General features: G+C 43.2%; 1 long non-coding RNA gene across 1 annotated transcript; it reads left to right on the top strand.

Moving 5' to 3' along the window:
* The first annotated feature begins 9101 nt into the window (after positions 1-9101).
* LOC143414393 (uncharacterized) lies at positions 9102-10567 on the top strand. Its single transcript, XR_013095022.1, has 3 exons — positions 9102-9193; positions 9288-9333; positions 10481-10567. It is a non-coding gene; the product is annotated as an uncharacterized LOC143414393 (long non-coding RNA).
* Positions 10568-12095: the final 1528 nt, after the last annotated feature.

Below are 12095 nucleotides of genomic sequence, written 5' to 3' on the forward strand. Positions count from 1 at the left end.
TTTAGCATGAAAGTACATTTTGCACAGCTTCGTTTCGAATGTTAAAGTTGCTGTTAAAATAAAAGCTGGACAGAGAACACAGTCCAATCCCGTTTGAACACTACACCTTAATCTAAAATATAATATAAATACATATATATTTATAAATAACCCAATATAATGGAGATCCTGGTACTCTGATCCCATGCTGCTATATTTGGCGATAGAAACATGGAATTTCTCTCTAGCGTCATGATCAAGCTTTCAGTCCAAGTTCAACATTTTAGTTTATTTTTTTGTTTGTAAGTTATATTATAATTATTACCTAGTTTCAGATTTCCTGCGCTCCTGTCTTTCCTCTATTTGTCTCTTAAGTCTGTATTTCTTTGTTAGACCTGCTGTTACTTCCTGTTTTGCTTTGTTACCCTCTCGTCTCGTCTCGTGTAACAAGACTGTTTAGTTTTGCTTGTATTTTCTGCTGTGTTTGATTTCCCCGCCTGTTTTCCCTTCCCTGATCATTTCAGTGTATTAACAGCCTCAGTTTGTGGTAGTTTTCCCCTTACTTTATGCACATTGTTTCCTGCCTGTTGTTGGATTTTAGTTTTATTAACTTTGTCTCCCAAATCTGGATTTTGGATCTGATTTTTCCCGCTACATCTGACTGAAGGATCCTGAGCTAGTGTGTGGTTGAAAGATTTTACTTACACATGATCAGAGTCTCCTATATGCACAGCTCGGGTTCTGGAACCAACTAATGACTGAGAGGTAAACAATACATGATACAATAAACACAAGTGACCAAGGAAAGACAACTTTTAACAGGTTTTACAATATCAAAAGTGCAAAAGCTCCAGACACAGACATCACAGCAAACAGGACCAGACTGTTTATACACTGAGAGGCTGACTAAAAGCGAGACACAGGTGAATACAATCAATTAAGCAAAAAGGAAGAAATAAAACTTATGTGAGGCATAAAAGGAAACTAACTTTCAAAATAAAACAGGAAATACACAAGTGAACTAATACGGACGTAAATGCTAACATGTCGGAGTAGAAAACTGGAGAACTGAGATACTAACACAAACATGAGAGTGAGTGAGGAACAGCCTCAGAAACAGATGAAACTAAAAACTAACAGACATAAAACAAAACACAGGAACTAAAATTCATCAAAACCATTAAAGGAAAAGAGCAAAGTCTCAGTGATCTCTCAATAAACACGTTTTGCAATCTACTAGAATAAAGAAAACCAAAGAGGACTGTTAAATCTATCAGTCTAATTACAAGGGTACGAGATCGTGGCAGAGGTGTGGTTTATGGCTCTGCTGGCTTCGTGGTGGTCACGTCAGACCCATAGCCTGCACAGCTGGTTCAATTGCTTGTGTAGATGCTGGCGGCCATACACAGGGAGCAAGCAGTGGCAGAGGCAGCAGCTGAACAGACTTCAGGACCAGGCCGAGCACCAGACGCAGGTGCTGGTTGGGGTCACCGTGCCACCGCCCCCTCCTCTGCTGGCAGTGACGACGCACCGGATGGGGGTGGGCGACAACCCACAGTTATTCCTGGAGACCACCCAAGCCATTTCAGAGCGTGGCAGTGTCCCACGGCAGAATGGGCTTGACGCCAGCCTCGCCGGGGACCTTTGGAGACATCTGATGGGACATTTTGGATCACTTGGGCCTTTCCCAGGAAAACCGCTGCCGGCGGTTCTGGGGTTGTTGGATGACAGCAGAGGACCAGACACTGTTTGTGGAAGGGTGTCCCAGAAAAATGGCAGATCCTGGGCCAGTAAAAAATGAGATTCAGTACATCCTGGACCTTAGACAAAGCTGCACACAATTGGGAAGGTTGTCACTGAAAAATGTGCTCCAGGCCCAGAAATGTCAGCAGGGCCTCTGCAACAGAGTGGCAAATTTCACCAGGAGATAAAGTACTTGTATTACTGCCTTCTTCAAGCTCAAAGTTAGTCACCAAGTGGAAAAGACCCTTTGTGGTCACATGGTGAGTGGGCAACATACAGACAGGGGTGGAGCCACACAGATATATCACCTTCATCTCCTGAAAGCATGGAGAGAGGCCAAAACCACTTCTCTGGTCTAGTGTCCTGGTGAAGGAGAGAGATGAGCTGGGGCCACAGATGCCAAGGTTACCTGAGCATAAAAGCCAAATCTTCCAGAGAGAACTGGCTGAAATGCTGAAAATAGTTCTTATAGTTCTTGTAGTGAAGAAAGGTAGGTCTATATGCTTCTGTGTCAACTACTGCAAGCTAGATTCCCTTGTCTGCAAATTCCAAGGAAAAAACAGCGTGAGGTTTGGACCTGTTTGTCAAACTTTCGTTTGGCTTGTTCCCAGCGCCTCATGGACCATGTGCTCTGTGCCCACGCTGCAAAGCTTCTTAACTTAAACAGAGGGCTGGGTGCCGTTTGGTCCCAGCAGGTACGGGGGATCGCCACCTGATCCTGTACACCAGCTGGAAACTGACAGGGCAGGAGAGGAAATACAGCACAGTGGAGAAAGAGTGCCTGGCAATCCGGCTGGCGGTGGACTGTCGTCGTTCGTTCCTCTCACACCCAGACTGATGTGACTGTGTCAGAGGCAGAACTGAGGTCTAGTACAGCTGCATCAGCAACTACGATCAGATCAGCTCATTACAGCGTTCGTTATAGAAATATACGGGAGTTCAAGGTTCAAGGTTCTGTATTCGTTTTATTATTATTATTATTTCATATAAAATCTTAATGTTCTTTTTTATATTCACAGAAACAGAAGTCCAGGCTTCTTTCACCAACACCTCAAAAACATGTTGCTCAAAGTCCTGCTTATTCTTTATTTAGCAGTGACCGTCCATCCATCCATCTTCATCCGCTTTATCCGAGGCCGGGTCGCGGGGGCAGCAGCCTAAGCAAAGAGGCCCAGACCTCCCTCTCCCCAGCCACCTCCTCAAGCTTATCCGGGGGAACACCAAGGCGTTCCCAGGCCAGCCGAGAGATATAATCTCTCCAGCGTGTCCTGGGTCTGCCCCGGGGCCTCATCCTGGTGGGACATGCCTGGAACACCTCACCCAGGAGGCGCCCAGGGGGCATCCTTGTCAGATGCCCGAACCACCTCAGCTGGCTCCTTTTGATGTGGAGCAGCAGCGGCTCTACTCTGAGCCCCTCCCGGATGGCCGAACTTCTCACCCTATCTCTAAGGGAGAGGCCAGCCACCCTTCGGAGGAAGCTCATTTCTGCCGCTTGTATCCGCGATCTCGTTCTTTCGGTCACTACCCACAGCTCGTGGCCATAGGTGAGGGTAGGGACGTAGATCGACCGGTAAATTGAGAACTTCGCTTTTACACTCAGCTCCCTCTTCACCACGACGGACCGGTGCAGCGTCCGCATTACTGCAGCTGCAGCCCCAATCCGTCTGTCGATCTCCGGCTCCCTTCTCCCATCACTCGCGAACAAGACCCCGAGATACTTGAACTCCTCCACTTGGGGCAGGAACTCATCCCCGACCCGGAGTGGGCACTCCACCCTAGCAGTGACCGTTTCATTTTAAATAAGAAAGTAGAGTTTACACAAATTAGAGAAGAACTAAAGAATAATCTTTTTTAAAAGGACAAAGCAGAAAGAAATGTTTCATAACCAAAATTGGTAAAGCTTGTCTTATACAGATGGTTTCCTTTCCTTGTTTCCTTCTTCATCCTTGTTGAAGACTTCTCCTTCTGGCTGCTTCCTCCAGCTCAGTGCGAGATCTCCAGCGACTCCCTGGTCCTTCAGCGTCTGTTTGAGCTGGGACACACAAAAATGTGATTTGCAGAATATGACAGACAAAATTATTCACTAATATTTGCTATTCACTCTTTTTTGCTGCTGCATAAGTTTGTTGTTATTAGGTATATGAAAGTTAAAGCAGCTTAAGGTTTGTTTCACAATAACGCTGGAGGTGACCAGTTACCTGTTTCAGCATGGCATCCATCACATCATCGTCATTCAGATCCAGACTGTTTTTCTCCAGCCTCAATCTCACCACTTGCTTGTAGGTAGGCGCTGATTAAAGAACGAGGGACACTCAGGGTTAGAAAACAAAGGATGGACAGCTTACGTCACCTGCTTTTCCTGCTGCCCTGAGTTTAGTTCAGGGTGTCAAACTCATTTCACATGGCGGGCCACATACAGCCTCCTTTCAGATAAACTCTCCTTTCTGTCAGTGACAAAGAAAGAAATCGGCCATCGTTTTTCTGACGCTCCAGATGTTGATCTTGCTGCTTTGACTTCTCATTTAAAGAGTTCGATCACAAATCTCAGCGTAAAAGTTGATTCTCAGTAAGGAAAATCGCTATTGGCTGTCCTAAAAGTCGCTAGAAGTCGCTAAATGACGTCATCGCCTAATTTGCATAATTGGTCATGCTAATCTAATGGTAACCTATGTTGTTGGAGAGAGAAATAACGTCGTGGAAGAGACATAAAGTGAGTAAAAAACGTCCTAAATGCATTTAGAGTTTATTTAGAGCTACAAATTAAATTTCTTTTAGCAATTATTGTTTTTTTTTAAATGTCACAATTCCAACCCTGCTCCTTTACCCGGGCTAGGACCGGCAAAAGTGACCCGAAATAGGCGCTCTGGTGGACTTACTTTGTGTGTGTGTTTATAAGTAGTTTTAAACCTTGTGATCCACAAAACAGCATAAGAGTAAAAGAGTGAAAGAAGAACTGACTGCGTTACAGCACCCGCTGCTTGTTGAGAGTAAAAGCCATACGCGCTTTCACGTCTTTTTTTTAGCGACTTTCTTTAGAAAAAAAGTCGCTAAGGGGTCTGAAAACTCACTAAATATAGCGACAAAGTCGCTAAGTTGGCAACACTGGGTACACGGGAGCAACCTTGTCTCTATTTGAAAACATTGCGGCGGGGCGTGGCTTGCGGATGCCGTGCAGGTGCGTCCGCCTCCTCTGCACTGCACCGCAGGCCACGCCCCGCCACAAACATGTAATTAAATTCAAAACTGAAGACTACCTCAATGTTAAATCTAATATTGTGCTTAAATAAAAATAGTAAGTAGACTGAACTCAGTTTTATCAGCTTAAGTCAGTTACCGGTGGTTTTCGTTCAAAAAGCTGATCAACTCAGTTTATTTGTGTTGGCCTAAATTAGAGAAATGAGGTAAGCTGGAAATTTTGCTGTTCACTGGTGGAAAGTAACAAAGTGCAGCTTACCACTGTAGCAGATAAATGCTGTTTTTCGATCACAGTTCCAGTCCTCCCATAATCCAGCTGGAAAGAGTCCTGCCACACAAACATTACTCCCTGTGCTTAAATCAGGTTGACCTGGGTTCCAGTTTCTAAACGTGGAGTTACTACCATCTGTCCATTTCCAGGAGTCTCTGAAAAGGCCGATCCAGGCGGATTGCCCTGCAGGTAGCACTTCTGTTACTCTCTGGTTCTCAGACATGTTTCTCACACTGGCCAGGTCTGTGTGATGGGCTCTGCAGTAGCTCTGAGCCTCCGTCCATGTCATGAAATTGTTGATGAAGACAAATGTCACGTTCAGTCCTGAAAACAGGCCAAAGTGAAGTGTTCTGAAGAACAATGTAGATCCCCGAAACACAACAGCTCCGGTTGCAGATGAAAATGCTGCTGACTTTTACATTTAAAAAACATTTTATTAATTAAAACTCTCACCTGTGACATCAGAACAAATGGCGTTAAATTTACTGCCACATCTGTCATTATTCCATAATCCAGTCTCATGTAACTTAGCACAGTGTTCGTTCCCTAACCAGTTGTCCGGTTGTCCAGGCTCCCAGTTTCTGAACGTAGCCTCATTATTTTTGTAGAAATCTGTGTCTGACATCGACCACCTCCAGCCGTTAATGTCACCATACATCCCAATCCAGGCTCGCTGCAAGCAATAATTAAATTGTGTTGACTAAAACGATATGACCTACATTCCTGTCTTAGAAATGAAGCCTGAACTGAGAGCTCTCATTTTTCTTTGGAATCATTCAGTTTGAGCTGGACCGAGGGGAGATCTGGTCACCTGGTGCAGTAATTACCCAGTCACACCTGTAGTTACGTGGTCAGTGGCGTGTTATGTCGACAGACTCAATCCCCAATGGACCCACTGCAATGGTAAAGTTAGGCTGTGTGTGGACTGTGTTGAGGGTGAGCTTTGGGGGGGAGTGGCCCGTGTACAAAAAACTGAAAACTGTTTTGTTTTACACCCACATACAGATTAAACACAAAATTACACACAAGGGAAGGAGCCCGAGTTAGTGCATGAGGTTGAACGGTACCGGCTGAGTATAGTTGGGATCACCTCAACGCATGTCTTGGGCTCTGGAACCAGTCTCCTGGAGAGGTGCTGGACTTAATCTGGAGTTGCCCCTGGTGAAAGGCGGCGAGCTGGGGTGGGTATCTAGCTTGTATGTAGGGGTTTCTCCCAGTGGACAAGAGGGTTCTTTCCCTGCGCCTTCAGGTCAGCGAATGGTTCCTAACTGCACTTATGCACCGAATGATGGATCAGAGTACCCAGCCTTCTTGGAGACCTCTGAAACAATAAGTTTTATATATGCGAGGAATAGTTTTCTATACAAGATCACTGCAAAAAGTGCAGCCTTACCTAATGTCCACCTACTGTTACTCATTTATATTAAGATTAAACATCTAGTTGGTGTTGGTGTGGAGAGTAGCCTTCAGTATTCTGTAATCTGTAGTGGAGTACATTTTAAAAGTAACTGTCCCAACACTGCACAGAGATGATGACTTGACCAAAAACATAATGGACTACTGGGACAATATGTTCAAGTAAAAGCACGAACACAAATCAGAAAACTTAATCCAACGATAGGTGAACATTTATCTGCAAAACAATTTTATTTTTGAGACAATTTTTCAATAATACATTTTTATGTGCACTGAGGTGTTTTCATGGTGTTTTATTGCTTTTTTACCCAAAGGAATGATCTGAAAAGTCGTTTTCAGGCAATAGAAAACATATTTTTTGTAATATAGCAGATTCTTTTTAACTATAGTGCAGAAAAGTGATGACATCCATGCCTACCATGCCACTGATACATACAAACACATTAACTCCCACCTGTGGCTTACATATGTCAATTTAATTTAAAAAGAGGATAAAAGTGTACTCACATTTTTGTATTGTGCGTAGTTCATTTTACTTGAGTCTGCCATGCTCTGCAGGATCTTCACATCCTCCATGTTTTCTATGGTGGCCAGGTCTGTGTATCTCTCCCTGCAGTAACTCAGAGCATCAGTCCAGCTCTTCCAGTCATAAACAAAATGGTACTGACGCTTAACATATGAGGAGCCTGAACACAGCCCTGCAGAAATGGAATATTATTGTGTTATATGTAAATATCGATTACATTTGGACTTAAAAATAATTATATAGCTTATCTGTGTGGTTTCAGTGGAATTGTAGTGGTATTAGCTGTGTATTTAATTAGAGCTGTAAAACCACCAATATTAATGTCATAAACATAAAATGACTTCCTAACGATGACTATCCTTCTGTTTCTAGATCAGTTAATATAACAGTAACACAAGGTCACACAGTGCTACCTGATACTGTGTTTAAAATGAATATGAAAATGACATGAAAAATAAAAAACACATTAAAATTCTTGCCTGCTGCAACTATGATGAACAGAAAAACCTTTTCCATCCTTGTCTCTTCCTTGTTTCTTGATATTTCTTGGTAAGTTATAGATTCAAATCTTTCATCTTCATGCGAAGTAAGATGAAAATATCTTAGCTCTAAGGATCACTATAGTTCACCTTCTGTCTCTGCATGTCCACCTGCATTCATGTATCTTCTCTGAGGTCGTCCTCTTTTCTTGGCATTTCCCTAAAAACAAAAATATGTTCTTTTTTTCAGTTGTACAACCTGTAAGGTGTACCTGCCACTCTTCAGCCCTCCTCCCCAGACCCCACCCCAGGTATTTGCCTTTAGAACGTTTTTACTATGTAAATAAGAAGGTGCAGGCACCAGTACTTCCCATCAGTGGTTAGCATTAGCATCTTCACACACTATTTGTGTGTGTGGATGTTTTCCCATCAGGTGTGTTAACATGTGATTTCAGATTGTCCTTCTGAAATGAGATGGCCAGAGGCCACGTCACACTGGACTCTAGCTTCAGTGAAGATCTTTCTTTCTCTCCTGTTCTCTAACTTTCCCCCTGCTTTTACTTGTATAGCTCCCTCTGTGTGTCTCCCTCCATCCTTTTACACTGACTGCACGTCTTTCTCTTTAATGCAAACTCACTCCTCCTGCCTGCAGGAAGGTTGTTGGTGTGGTCACTGGAGGCCTGTGCAGTACAGTGCAGTGGATCACTGTGTCCACTGCAGCGGCAGCGTCATTGTTTGGCCGGAGGACCCAAGCTGGGTCACGACAGGACGCAACATAAAGTGACTTATTTTACTTCAACCTGAAAGACATTTAGCATTCTGCTTATGTAAAACTGGACGGTTCTCCAAGTGTGTAAAATCAGAGCACGGCGCTCTGCAGTCAGTTCATTGTTGAGCCTTATAACTAACCTTCATTTACAAAATCAGTATAATGACGCTCATGTGTGAGTTCAATAAGGAAGATCTTGCGGTCGCAAATTTTGAAGCCATCATGATAACCTTCTCCCGCTGACGATGTGGGGACCCAACTTTTTTAGCTCCGATTAAAATCAAGACACTCAAAAAGACTCTGGAAAAGAGTCGAATCCTTGGGTCAGAGTTTAATACTCTGAATCAAATGAACAGCAGGAAAAATACATACAGACATTTAGCAAGAGAATTACAAAGCAGAAAGCCAGCAAAGCAAAACCCCGGGTGTACAGCTTTAAGCACAGACGGCAGAGCAACAGCAGAGGGGGAAAGTGCTGGGGTGTCCTCTGGTCCCCTGATATATACGGACCAGTATCCCCGCCCCCTGCTGCTGGGTAACTTACCCACCCGTCCTCCAGCCAGACACAGCTGACACTGAGTCTCATCACCATTAAGCTCCCGTGTTTCACAGTGACGATGCTGAATGTGGGAGACAGAAGTACAAACAGAGAACAGGGAAAGCTTCAACATTCATGGGTGCGACGGCCATTTTTGTCTCCTCTGTCATTTTTTTTCGGTCTCCCTCTTCAGTGTCCAGTGCTGTGGACAGGCCTCCATGGACACCCAAAAAAAGTCACAGCGTCGCCTCAGCTGAAACCTACTAATACACATAAGGTTAAACTAATTCAAACAGCATGGTACAAAAAACAGAAACGCTAATATTTATTGCACTGCAAGTTCAGCTCACAGTAGTTTATTGTTTCTGCAGCAATCGTGGCGCGATGAGGAGGACGCTCAGCTGATGGTCGATGCAGGTCAGACTTTAGCACCCGATGTCGCTTTGAAACTAAAGAACAGGCATGTGTCGGCTTGTGCAGCTAGTTTCAAAACACAAATGTCCTCAAAGATTTGTAAATAAATATAAATGTGTTACAGATGTTCTGCACTCACAGTCAGCTGTTCTAGTGCGTCACTGACCGACTTCTGCCTCTGCTGCTTGCGTCTGCTGTCTCAGACATATTTGCACTCTTTCATAATTGTGACTCCGAGTCTCCTGTGTTTGTATAGTTGTAATAGTGTAATCACTCCAGACCTTTTCCATCTGTCACGTTTCTTTGTAGCCACTTAGAGGGTTTTTGCGCTGATATTTGAGTTCTTTTTAAAATCATTTTGCATCTACATGCAGTTATTTTCTTTGCAGCTAAATGAGTATGAGCCTCGTTTTATTTTGCTGTAGTACTGTAGTCCAGTGTAACATATGTGGTAGTGCCATCATTCTCTGGCTGTCAGCCTGTGTCACTCCTGTACTGCATATTTATATTATTTGTGCACTTTTACAGAGCTGGTTTTAATCTTGTTACACTGTGTATACTGACTAGAAAGGCTTTCAATTCAATTCCGTTTTTCTTTCCCTTCTTGTTGCAGTTGTTTTGTGTCTGAAGTTTTCTTGAGAAGCTTTTTCATTTGATTTACTTCAGTCACATCCCCTACAGCCCTCTGTGGGTTGCAGGCCTGTTCAATAGTTCACACAGGCAGTCATTAGAGCGCCTGTAACATCTCCTCCTATGGCAGAATCAGAAAGCCGTGAAAAAGATATTCTCTTTTCCAAACACAAAGGCAAACAGTAGAAAGCAGCACAGAGTGAAAGAGTCTGATAGAGGGAGGGTTAAAAGAGCGACGTACACAACAGAAATACAATCAGACAAGTTTATTTTAATAGAAGAACAGAAATGCTGCAGCACACACACATGAAGGGTGAGTCTGTGTGCAGCTCTGCAGAGCACCAGGACCAGAAATAGGCTGAGAGCACTACGAGCATTTAGCGATGAATATTTCAACCACTCTCTCACTTTGAAAGTCTGGTCTCTCATAACCACCACTCCACCTTCTGTCCCTGCTTTCACTTCTTTAAACTTTTAATCCACAATCTTTAAGTTCACATCTTTGTTACTTTCTCCACAGGCCTGCCCACCACACCCACTCAAACCCATGTCCATTGCTGCTCTCCATCTGGTCCTCTCTTTGGAAACACAATGCAGCAGATGTGGGAGCAATAATCAAATATATGATGGATTCACATGCATTCATAAAGAAAACTTTACCTGGTGATGTGATTGCTTCTTGAAAGTCCTATTCTGACTGCACGTGCATGTGAGATTTATAAACTGGAAAAATCTTATTGGCTTTGTGTTGAGGAAACCAGGGCGATGCTAACAAGAATGTTAGATAGAAAGACTGGCGTGGATCAAACACACACACATTTCTCATGCCAGCGTCAGGGGCCACTGTCACTTAAAAATACACACCAGCCTGCCACGTACAGGTTGAAAGTTTCAAGACTCCCTAAAACACATTTTCCTCGATTTGAGCCTCAGTGATGCAGGTCAGAAAAGTACAACAGTATCAACTTTCATTTTTGTATTGTTTGGGTCACTGAAAATTACATTTAAAATATTGTTGCTGTCATCAAAACTGGTCACTACCCTTACATATAAACGTTTATATACTGAACAGTATGTAAAGGTTGTTACATACGGTGGTCCCTCGTTTATCACGGGAGCTACGTTCTGAAAATAACCTGCGATGGGTGAAATCTGCAAAGTAGCCAGCTTTATTTTTTACAGTTATTATGGATGTTTTAACCGCAGTGGTTCACCTTTCGCTGTGCTGAAAACGATGTTGCACTTTTTACCCTTCACAGTTGAAAAAGACTAGAAATAAATGTTTTTCTTCTTTTGCATTTTATCAATAAATGTAGTGAAAAGTCAGCGAGCACCTGTGAAACCTCATGCTGCGTTAACTTAAATTACATTTGCCATTGAACAAAACTAAACTAAACTAAAGTACTGATGTGGATGAACACAGAACAGGAGGAGTAACGACAGCCTGTCGTACTCTTACCACAGAGATTGTTTTCACATCTGGAGGTTTTCGGGGCATCTGGAGCACAAATCGCCTTTAACATACGGCCGCACTCCTTCATAGTTCCCTCTGAACACACGTACACAAAATATCACACAAATCCAAATCAGACGAACAGAATCAACTTTGGGGGATTTCCTGAATGATTGAATAAACTGTTTAGTTTTAGTCTTAGAGTCATTTTCCAACAGAACTAACACGAAGCACCATTGATGTATAAGTGTATTATACTGTATTGTCTACATTATTGTGAGATAATTTTTTTTAATAGAAGCCACATTTAATGACGTCTCTGCCTTCAGTCAAACATAAAGTGTCATTATTACTACAGTCCACAAGAGGGAGCACTTGTTGTAGTATTGTGCAGCAGTAACACTGGAAGGAGTCGTGGTACTGACGCTGGGTAGTAGTTACAGACGAGGAAGGAGACTCTGTCCCAGTCCAGTCCCTCCATAGTGTCACAGAGATGGAAGGCACAGCCCACTCTGTGTGTGTCTGCCCACACCATCTGTAACACACACGCACAGTTTAAACTGAGTGGATCTGCCACATTCTACACAAGCTTTGGACAATGTCCTCTGCAGTGGATTTTAAATAAAAATATCAGGATGTGATTGAAGTGACTCTCAGCTTTAATTCGAGGAGTTTAACAAAA

Source organism: Maylandia zebra, linkage group LG20 (assembly GCF_041146795.1).
Source record: "Maylandia zebra isolate NMK-2024a linkage group LG20, Mzebra_GT3a, whole genome shotgun sequence".
In the NCBI taxonomy this organism is placed as follows: Eukaryota; Metazoa; Chordata; class Actinopteri; order Cichliformes; family Cichlidae; genus Maylandia; species Maylandia zebra.